The sequence below is a fragment of the Ursus maritimus genome, unplaced genomic scaffold, assembly GCF_017311325.1.
Source record: "Ursus maritimus isolate PB19 unplaced genomic scaffold, ASM1731132v1 scaffold_19, whole genome shotgun sequence".
In the NCBI taxonomy this organism is placed as follows: Eukaryota; Metazoa; Chordata; class Mammalia; order Carnivora; family Ursidae; genus Ursus; species Ursus maritimus.
Window position 1 is genome coordinate 4,003,829 of NW_024424341.1, and position 10,398 is coordinate 4,014,226.

The 10,398-nt window shown below is 49.6% G+C and overlaps 1 protein-coding gene and 1 long non-coding RNA gene across 8 annotated transcripts in view; both read right to left on the reverse strand.

The window, feature by feature from the left end:
• KIAA0513 (KIAA0513 ortholog) overlaps positions 1 to 399 on the reverse strand; it is a 63,820-nt gene extending 63,421 nt beyond the window's left edge. For 3 of the 4 annotated variants that reach the window (XM_040633237.1, XM_040633233.1, XM_040633235.1), the window contains exon 1: positions 166 to 399. The gene's annotated coding sequence lies outside the window, so the exon portion shown is untranslated. The remainder of the gene's footprint in view (positions 1 to 165) is intronic. The other variant, XM_040633234.1, reaches the window with a different exon arrangement.
• Positions 400 to 921: 522 nt separating this feature from the next.
• On the reverse strand, positions 922 to 9,214 carry LOC103673832. Of its 4 annotated transcripts, none has more exons than XR_571483.2 (4): positions 8,437 to 9,214; positions 6,536 to 6,565; positions 2,435 to 2,757; positions 922 to 1,091 (listed from the first exon to the last, which is right to left on the reverse strand). It is a non-coding gene; the product is annotated as an uncharacterized LOC103673832 (long non-coding RNA). The 4 variants fall into 4 exon arrangements; XR_005835571.1 differs by having other exon boundaries at positions 2,435 to 5,958; XR_005835570.1 differs by having other exon boundaries at positions 2,435 to 6,565.
• Positions 9,215 to 10,398: the final 1,184 nt, after the last annotated feature.

The window sequence follows — 10,398 nt, forward strand, 5'->3', positions numbered from 1 at the left end:
CCCCCCCAGGTATTGCACTGCCCCCCACACCGCGGGCTCCCGGATCCCCTTCCACCTCCTCACCCCCAACTCGCGTGGACCCTGCAGAAGCCTCCAAGGCCCCGACCCCCACCCCCGACCCCGCGTCATCCCACGGCCCCCTCCCTCCACCCCACGGCCCCTCACCCGCCGGCCCTCGGAGAGCTCCGCGCTGCCCCGACAAGTGACGCGTTTTCCCCCTCCCGGGCGCTGGCGGCAGCCTCTCTCACCGCGGCGGGCACCGGCCGGCGGGTCGGACCCGGGAGCGAGCGGCTGCCTTCGGGCTCCGCGCTGCGGCCACTGCGCGGGCCTGAGAGCCGGGTCCTTCCGAGGCGCCAGCCGCGCAAGCTGTCAGTCAGGCGGCCGTGCCCGCCCCCCGCCGGCCCCGCCTGCGCAGGCGCGAGACTGGCCCCGCCCCTCCCCACGAGGGCGGCCCGAGCGCCGGGCACGTGACGGGGCGGGGTGGCTGCTCGGGCCGGAGCTGTTAGGGTTCCGGCCTCCGTCCCGGATCTCTCGGTACCAGGGCTGTCCCCGGGCGGGAAGTATGGTCCCGCCGTCTGCGGGAGCACGCTCGGACAGCTCCCGTGGATTGTTGTTACGGAAAGTCGTGGAACCCGGTTTCCTGGATCTGCTCAGAACTAGGGTTCCCCCGGGGAACAGTTGGGTGGGGCGGGCCGTTCTGTGAGCACAGGACAGGGGGATTTGGTGATTTGGGTCCGGAGGCGTGGGGGAGCCCTCGCCGGGAGCCGGGGAATAAGGCCGGTTCTGTTGCTTCCGGGCCCTGAGTGTCTCTCCACCTTGAAGACAAGGATGTCTTTTGCTATTTCCTGCCCTCCTATTCCAGGGATAGGGTGAAGTCTTGACGTTAACGAACACACTTTCAAAGTAAGTCAGGCAAGGAAGCATGGTATAGAAGGGCAATCCGAGGCCTGATTTATTTTTTGAAAGGGGGAATCTTAAAAAGCTGATAGATCCCACCTCGCCTGCACCGAAAGTTCTAGGCCAGTCTGCATCTTTTCAGCAAATGCAATAAACAACTTTCAGGCCTTTCGGTTCCTGTTTCTTCCACACCTCTAAAATTAAGAAAGGAAAAGAAAAGATAAAGGTAAAAAAAAAAAAATAGGCGTGTCTCCTATGGAAGCTTTTTACAGTTCTAGAGGAAGTATAGAAACGTAAACTGACGCCCACTCCCAATGATTTGGGGGTTTTGTCAAACGGTTCTAGCACCAGCAAAATAAGAGAATATGATCCCAGGGAGGGGGCTCACATTCTCCAAATCTGTTTCTACAGCGGCATCACAGAGCTCCAGTGCTCCTCCTGGTGGTTGCTTGTATGAAATAATGCTCTGTCTAAATAAATGTAGTGCGATCTGAAATAGGGCCAGATGTCAGTTTTAGAAAACTGCAGGCTCTCTGAAGTCCTAGGAGTTACACAGGATGATATGGAGTTCTGCCCCTTTTAGGAAAAAAGGCGACATGGATTGATGACCAAGCATCCTTCCTGTGCCCCAAGTGCACCTGCTGGTCCCTGCAAAGATGACCTCTGCAACTTAAGACTTGGTTGGCAAAGTTTAAGAAAATAACATGAAGGAAGAAGCTGGGAGCTTAATCCACAAGGGTTATGGGGTGTTTGGTGCCATAGCTGCTTCTGGTCCATTCCAGGTTTGTTTGACCAGCTCAGTGTGGCCATGATATATGAGAAGCTGGGTCTCAGGGTATTTCAAGTTTGGTATGAACTCAGGAAGGGAAGGAGTGTAGGGTAGCCTTCGTTCCCTTAAACGGACACTACAAATAGGTGGGCATGCCATTGGTGCCTCCAGCAGAATCCGAGCCCACCTAGTGGACTTTATGGGAACAGGATGGTATCTGTGGCTGGAGGAACTCCTCACCTAGTTCAGTGAGTGAATGTGGCATCACTCCGGTGATAACTGTTCAGGAAAACTGGAAAATGTGAGCTCATTGAGGGTCAGATCCCATTCAGGGAAAGTATCATTTCTCAAGAGATTCATCTGAACCCTGCCTCTCCATGCCTCAGAAAAGGTCTTCTGACCTTGCCAGAAGGTTGGAGAGAGGCAGATATGTGGCCATTAAAAAAAGGGTGGGGGAGAGTTCTGCAAACCACAGGCCACTGAACTGGACATTGGGCGTGGGAAATATTCAGGACAGATGACTCACAAAAAATATTTGTGACCCCTGAGAAGAGGAAGCACCAATGACAAAGACCAAGTCATGCTAGGTTAACCATATTTCTGTTGTGAAATGTATAGACTGCTAAATCAGGAAATATGCTAGAAATAGTGTATTTGGGCCTGAGAGGTGTATTTACCAGGATTCTTTCAGTTATAAGTGACAGAACTCAATTCAAACTGGTTTTTCAAAAAAAAAAAAAAAAGAATATATTAGCTCACATAACTCACCTAAATTCTGGGGTTGGCCCAGGGAGTTCCAGGGGTGGCAATGATATCATCAGAACTCAGTCTCTCTCCCCTACTTGACTGCCTCCCTCGGAGCTGGCTTCACTCTAGGATTAGGTGCTTCTTTATAAGGTGGTCTCCAGGAGCAACAGACATATGTCCTTTCAACTTGTGACCCCAGGGGAAGAAAGGACTCTGTCCTTCAATATTTCCAGCAAAAGTCCTAGGATTTGATCTGAATGGACCAATGTTGGGCGTGCGCTCATCCCCTTGAGCCAATCTCTGAGGCCAGGTTGTTGGGTAACTGGATCAGCCCCACCCGGCTCCTGGGGTGGAGAGCACAGGGAACTGAGAAAGAAGATTCTGGGCAGGTAGGGGAATCCAACAGATACCTCAGCATTTGCTGAGGCATCTCGTGATATTGTATAAAGGACATGAAGAAAGGGTGGGAGAAATAGAAAATTTATTGGATAGCGGAGTCAATATTTAAAAATACTTTGACTAGAGGATGGCTCCGAAAAACAATTCTCCGAGATCAACCAGGCGACGTGACTTAGCATCACTTCTGCTTCTGCTTCCCCACCGTGCCTATTCTCCCCTCCCCATCTGTAACATATTGCCACAAATGCTGTGGCTTAAAGTGACACAGATTTACTATTTTCGAGCTCTGGAGGTCAGGTTCTAAAATCGAGGTATCAGCAGGGCTGCGTTCCTTCTGGAGGCCCTGGGGGAGGACAGCCTCCTTGCCTTTCCAGCTTCCGGGGGCCTCCAGCATCCCTTGGCTGGGGGAGGGGGGTCTCCCTCCATCTTCAAAGGCAGCCCCTTTAAGCTGGAATAGTTCCCGGCTTTTCTGTGTCCTTCCAGGCACGGTGCACACTGAGAGCGCAGGCTGGTTGTTTCCTAGGATGTTTCTCGGTGGAGCTTGCGGTGCCTGCCCCCATAGTCAGGGAGCGCGGTGTGGGCAGCCGCACAGGTGCGCGTCCTCAGCGCATCAGATCAGGAGGCACAAACACCGGTTTGTCTCGTTATTGCCGACGCTGCTGACCAATGGCTGGGACGGTGACATATTTCTCTACTGTCATGGTATTTTTTCCCCCTTTGTCAATAATTAGTCATCTGTGGGAAAGATACTTGTAGACTATTTAAATACCCTGTTTTTCCAATGAACTTTCCCCCGGTGGCTAAGCATCCAGTAATGATAATGCTAGGCTGAATGCAAAATGCTGAGTGCTCTAATTCGATGACTGTCGACGTGTATTAGTTGACATTTCCTTGCATCTGTCCTTGCCCTTCTCCAGTTCCGTTCCCCACAAAGCAGCTAAAGTCACCTTTAGAAACCACAAATGTGACCAAATCCTCCAGTGGCTTCCTACTGCCCCTCAGATGCGGCCAGAATCCTTCCGGTTGTTCAGGCCATGCTGGGCCGGGCCCTTCCAAGCTCTCCAGCCCAGTGTCCTCACTACCCCCTCACCCTCCACACACTGGCCCCTTACAGAACTTCCAGGGATCCATGTTGCTCTCTTCTGTAAGGCCTCCCCACCTACCCTTTTGCCCAGAACCCTCTATCTCCATCCCCTGCATCCCTTTGCTTATCAAATACCCATGGTCCTTCACCTATCACACCTGAAAGGAAGCCATGTGACCCCCTAGGCCAGGCCGGATTCCCAGGTATACCTTTCATCCCACGTGTCCTTTTCCTTTATAGGAACACACCTGTTTGTAATTGTGCGCTTATTTACTTGTTCACTTAGTCTCTGTGCTCCGTAACGGGCAGGGACTTCGTCTGGTTTTGCTTACTCACGTGTCTGCAGCACCCAGCAAGGGGCCAAGCACAGAGTAGATCATTAAATGCTTGGTGAAAACCCAACATGAGTTTAAGACCAGGATCTGGGGAGGAGGAGACAAGAAGATGAGCAGACATGCGCAGGGCCTTGCTTCCAGGAGACTTCCTGATGGGGCCTTTAGCAGCAGGAGCAAGCGAGCCATCAGGGCTTGGTATAGAGCTGCATCGGTATACAGCCTGGCCTCTGGCTCCTTCGAGAAGGATTCTGGCACAGGATAAAGAAGAGGATCTTCATACGCAGACAAGGAGGAGGTCTGCAGACTAGCTGTGCTCTCTGCTTCTGTTGGGCAATCACTTCACTCTGAGCCTCAGTTTCCTTAGCTGTGCAAAGGATCACACCAGCTTCATAGGGCTATGAGGATAAGTGAGTTTATGGGTATGGAAGCCACAAAGAAGACAGATCTGTCTGGATCCTGGCTCTCCCCTCCCCTGAGTGACCTTGAGCACACTGCTTAACCTCATCAAGCCTGTTTCTTCATCTACAAAGGGGCCACCCAGTGTGACCACTCACTCATTCAGTGCATATGTATGGGTCGACAGGAGCTGGGGAAGCACTAGTGAACAAGAGTAACAAAACTCCCCGCCTTTCATGAGGCTTGCATTATAAGCCAGGGACACAACAGAGTAAGTGAAAGACACACAATAAATAAAGCTGAGATGTGACAAGGAGCAAAGCAGGGAGGGAAAGTGAAATGCGACGGGAATGGGAGGGAGAGGGAAATTTTAGATAGGGTTCCAGAGAGGAAGATGCCACTGAGTAAAGTTCCTGAAGGGCATGAGCGAGCTCTCGAGGCAACACAGAGCCCTAAGCCCAGAGCGCGGCCCTCAGTAAGTCCTCCATACACGTCCACTAGCCATACACCTTCTCCACCAAGCACGACCATGGTGCTCCAGCAGGCTCTACGCACAGCGGGAGGCGAGGTGGCCCCGTGAAAAGGAGTTAGGACACATCACACCACTTCGAGTTCTCCAGACTCCCTGGGCCTTGTCCAATACCGTGCATTGCAGACAGTCAGCTTTCTCGCTTCCCTATTCTGGCCATTGCTTCAATGCCACAAAGTCCGTGGTAAAAAATAAGGAACAATCCAAACACCCTTCCAGAAGAAACCTCTGATTTTCCACTGTACAACCTTTGGAAGCGTCCCTCTCTCTCTTTCCCACTGTTGACCTTGAAAGTGAGTGCACAAATCCTAAGTGCACCTGGCTGGATGCACTGACCCCAAGTGGGCACCCATACAACCAGCACCCAGATCAAGACACGGAGTATTATTACCTCACTGGTCACCACTGCCCTGCCTTCTCTTCCCAGACCAAACATCAGTTTCGCCCCATTCCGAACCTTTTAGTAATGGAATCATACAGCATGTACGGTCTTCTGTCTTGCTTCTTTACCCCAGCATGTATTTGAGAAGGTGACTTCTGTTGTGTAGCAGTTTACTGTATGAATATACACTATTTATTCCTTCTTTCGGCCATGGACATTGAGGTTGCTTCCAGTTCGGGGTGACTGAACATTCTAGCACGTGTCTTTTGGTGAACATAGGTTCGCGTATGCTCAGCTTCCGCAGATACGCCTAACGGCTGTCCACGACAACTGAATAATGACATTCCCACCAGCAGTGTACAGAAGTTCCAGTTACTCCAGATGCTTACCAATGCTTGGTGCTTTTTCATTTTAGATGTCCTAGTGGGAGTGTAAATACTTCATTGTGATTTAGGTTTGCGTTTCCCTGATGACTAATGAAAAAACAGCGTTTTTTCATGTTTTGGATAGTCCCTTCTGCGAAGTACCTGTTTGAGTATTTTGCCAATGGGTGTACTGTCTCATCTCATCATATTTTCATGTATTTAAAAATAAATACGTGGCTAAACAAAATTAGCAAGTTACAGACCCATTTCTTGTGTATCTGTCCAGGGATATTCTATGTACATATAAACACATATATCTCCCCACTCTGCTTTCTTACACAAGAATATACAGTTTGACACAACAGACCTGATATACATTGAAGACCAGACATTTGAATTCTCGAAAATCGGCCTCACGTTTTTTTTTACAATTGTACATCACAGGATTCCCATTGTGTGTACAACATAATTTACGAATATATTCACAGGCATATGGGGCGCTGCCAGTTTTTTGCTTCTACAGCATGTTACCGTATGTACGCAAGCACAAACAGCTTCGTGCACGTGCCTAAGTCTACCTGGAGGATAAATTCCTAAGGGGGACTGCTGGGTCAAAGGGCATGTATGCTTACATTTTTTGTGGTTCATACTGCTATCTTGCTCTGCAAAGAGATGAAAAAATTTACAATTGCATCAGTTGAGTCTGTGTGCCAACACAGAGTATTACCAAACTTTCATCTTTGCCAATCTATTAAGTGAAAAATGGCATCTCCTTGTCCTTCAAATCTGCATTTACTCCTTTTACTCTGAATGAGCCCGAGCATCTTTTCACGTGTTTGAATAGAGCATCTGCTTTAAAAGGGCTGCTTCCTGGGATGAGTGGTGAGCTGGCAACCAGCTCCTGAAGGATAAACGGAACTAACCCTGGACATAGGATGTTTCCCATCCCTGCAAAGGGGATGAGAAATGGGTTTTCTGCTCCCAGGGCCTCAGTGAAATCAGGGAGAGGTTAAAAAAACAACAGCTCTGGGTTGAACCACAGTCTTAAAACAAGAAGAAACCTTAGAAATCAAATCTAATCTCACATTTTAGAGATAAAAAAAGACAAAAACAAAAGCTGAGGCTTGGAGAGGGGAAATGACTTGCAGAAGGCCTTTTTAAAAAACATACCAATTCTCTTGAGAAAGAGATGAAAACCCTTGTTAACAGTAGAGTTGTTTTTGTCAACTGCTGCTGTCCCTGTTAAACACTTTAATGAATGATTTTCTTGTGCCATTTCCTATAGCAAGGGGTGTACTTTCAAAATTACAATAAACAAGCTACACCAGGATTAAGAGACACAGGTAACACAAGTGTGGGGGCTCTATGAAGAATCATGGGGGTGAGGATCCCTCCACTCTTCATTTTTTGGGGAAGACTTTGAAATGGGTCAAAAAGATTATTAGGTGTCTTCGGTGAACAACCAGAGGTCTGGCACACCCTGCGGGGTTATCTGGTTCCCTGGGGTCTTCTCCTTTCTTTAAGCTTTTTATAACTTTACAGGTTGCAGAGAACTGATAGCAATGCAAATGATTCTTATCCATAGATATTAGACATAAAGTCAATTTTGTCTGGTGAAAATTCAATTGATTTGCCTCCCCCACTGGAATCCAGCTCTGCATCTATTAAGCAAATTCATTTTAGCATTCTTGACTGCCTAGATATATGTCTGCCTTTTGGATTTATCTCTGAACCAACTATATCATCTCACATACTTCATTAATTAGTGAGTTAAATTAAATCCTTGACATGTGTTTATGTTTGTCTGAGATAACCCTTTAAAAAAAAAAAAAAGACCCATTCTGGGGCCCCTGGGGGCTTAGTTGGTTAAGCGTCCCACTCTTGATTTCATGATCTCAGGTCCTAATCTCAGGGTCATGAGATAGTTAGATTCTCTCTCTGCCCCCCACCCCCCCACCCCTCTCTCTCTCTCAAAAAATAAAAAAATTAAAAAACAAAGACCTATTGTTTTAACATTGCTCATAAGGATATCCCAAATATAGGGCTACTTGCGGTGTTGGCGTTATTCAAAGATAACCATCCTTTCTTTCAGCCAGCGCAAAAAGCATTGATCACTGACTGAAGGCCTCACTCACTTTCCTCCCTCGTGGAAACAAATCCCAAAGCAAAGATAGCAGGAGACAGGAGCCTCAGAGAGAGGTGACTAAATGCATACACAGTATCACTTTGAATGAAGAGGTACAAGGTACAGTACAAAAGTTTAAACTTTTAAATGCACTCCTTACTTCCAAAAGTTTAGCTGGAATAAGAATTTCTGGAAGCAAGAACGGTAAATGGTGAGAAGATGCCTTGCAGACAGTGAGATGCTGATAGATCCCTTGGCTGTAATCACTGCTTTCGTTAACCTTAAAACAATTCAGCGAGTACTTAACCAGTTTAATAGCAAACACTAACTGAGCACCTACTTCCCAGACCTGCGAACATTGTCCCAAATATTATAGGAAAAACAAAGAAATAAAAAACATGTGTCTACCTTCAAAGCACTTAGGACTTAGCATCTGGAAGGAATCGCTGGGATGCTCGGGGAGGGGATTAGAGGCTCAGCGCAGCCCAGGAATCCCCAGCCTGGTGCGCTTCCCCCTTTTTCCCCACGTGCTTTCTGGCTCAGTCGCTTCTACTCCCGCTCCTTTATTTCCCCATTTTCGGAGTTCTCGCTCCACACACCGTACAAGCCACACCTAAAGCTGGCTCTGAGACGACACCGCGGGCTTCGGCGCCTGGACACGAACGCTCTGCCGAATTTGACAACCTAACGGCGCGGTTTGGACTGTGCGCCAGCCCGTAGCCCCCATCCTTTCTCTTCCGGACTTCAGTTTGGATGGATCCCTTTATTTTGGCGAGAGGAGCTTTCGAGTAAAAGCCGCCTTTCACAAGGAACTGTTAGTCTTCAAGACTCTCGGCTCCGCGAGGATCCCGGCTTCCCAGTCCCCACCAATCGCCTCAAGCACCCTCTCCGCGGCCGGCAGCGGCGCGGCCGGAACTGCGCAAGCGCGGTGCCGCTGACCTCGTGGGGTTCACTTCCGGGGTTCGCGCCGCCGGGCTCTCCAGGCTGGGCTCCGCGCCCTCGTGTGTGCTCGGCTGCAACCTCTCTCCGACCGGCCCGGCGGCACCCACCCGAACCGAGCCGCGGGGCCCGCTCCGGCCCGGCCATGAGCGCGGCCGCATGATGCGTCCCTGCCTCGGCCGTTGCAGTCGCCGCCGCCGCGGGCCGGGAGGAGCCGCAGCGCCGGGCGACCCCGCCCGGGCCTCGGGTGAGTGCGGCCGGTTGGGCCGGGCTGGAGCCGGGCAGGCTGCTCACGCCCCGGACCCCGGCCACTCCCGGTCCCCGGCTGCCCTTCCCTCGGCCCCCTGCGCCTCTCCTCCACCCGCCGCGCACCTGCGACCTTCTCGAGCTCCTCGGGGGCACCTCTGTGCCACCTCTGTGCCTGCGCTCGACTTCCCTTCCAGGTGTCTCCTTGTCACTCCTTCGTTGATCTCTCGGAATCGGGCCCGAATTGCAGCCCCAGGTTTTTGCCTGACCTTGGGCATGACACCCAGCTCTCCGGGCCGCGGTTTCTCCCTCTAGTAAACTAACAACGGGGTTGTTCTTAGGGCCAAAAGAGAGAGTGACTATAAAACCCTACTGTAAGCTGTAAAGAGTGGTTTATAGGCATGTATTACGATGGGCTTTCTTGAACATCGCCCGTGGCTTCTCGAATGCTCCTGTTCTTCCCTTCCTTTTAAAAAGTTTGAACTATTCTCTTCTATTCTTTGCCCATCTACCTGGTTATCTTCCCTTCCCTCGTCAGTGGCCTTTCTGGGGTGGGGTGGGGGTTGCAGGACAGGGCATCTCGGACAATCAGGTCAGCCGTCAGGGCAACGTCTGCATCTCTTCTTGCTGCAGCCAAGGTTCATCTCTCCCGAGGAGTCATTGCTGCTGGAACTAAGTCTCTTTGCTGTGATGGACAAACTTTATTAGCTTGTAAATAACTATTTTATGATGGTAGTTAAATAGGAGTGTTTAGGTAGCTGGCTTGTAGCCTTTTTTACTGACCATTTGTGCAGTGAGTCTGCGTGGTGTATGTACTTACTGCACGTGTATTTATCTGTTTTACTCTTCCTATCTCAGATGGTCTAGAAATCTGGGTCAGTAGCTATTTCTTCCTAAACACTTCACCTCACAGATGACAAGTTTAATCTTTTTGACCTTGTTTTACAACTTGTACTTACCTAAAGCCAGCTTTAAAAAAGTCACCTTGTTAACTCTGTTAGGAGGTCAGAACTTGGTTAACGTGAAAGGCTCTTGGGATATTTGAAAAAAAAAATGGGATGGAACAGAAATGTTAAATTATATTTCTTGAACATCCTGGAAGATAGAAGGGTTCGAGTTATTGAAGTTACTTGGGTTGTGTATTTTGGGGAGTTAGACTGGTGGGTTCACCTTGACTTTTGAGTT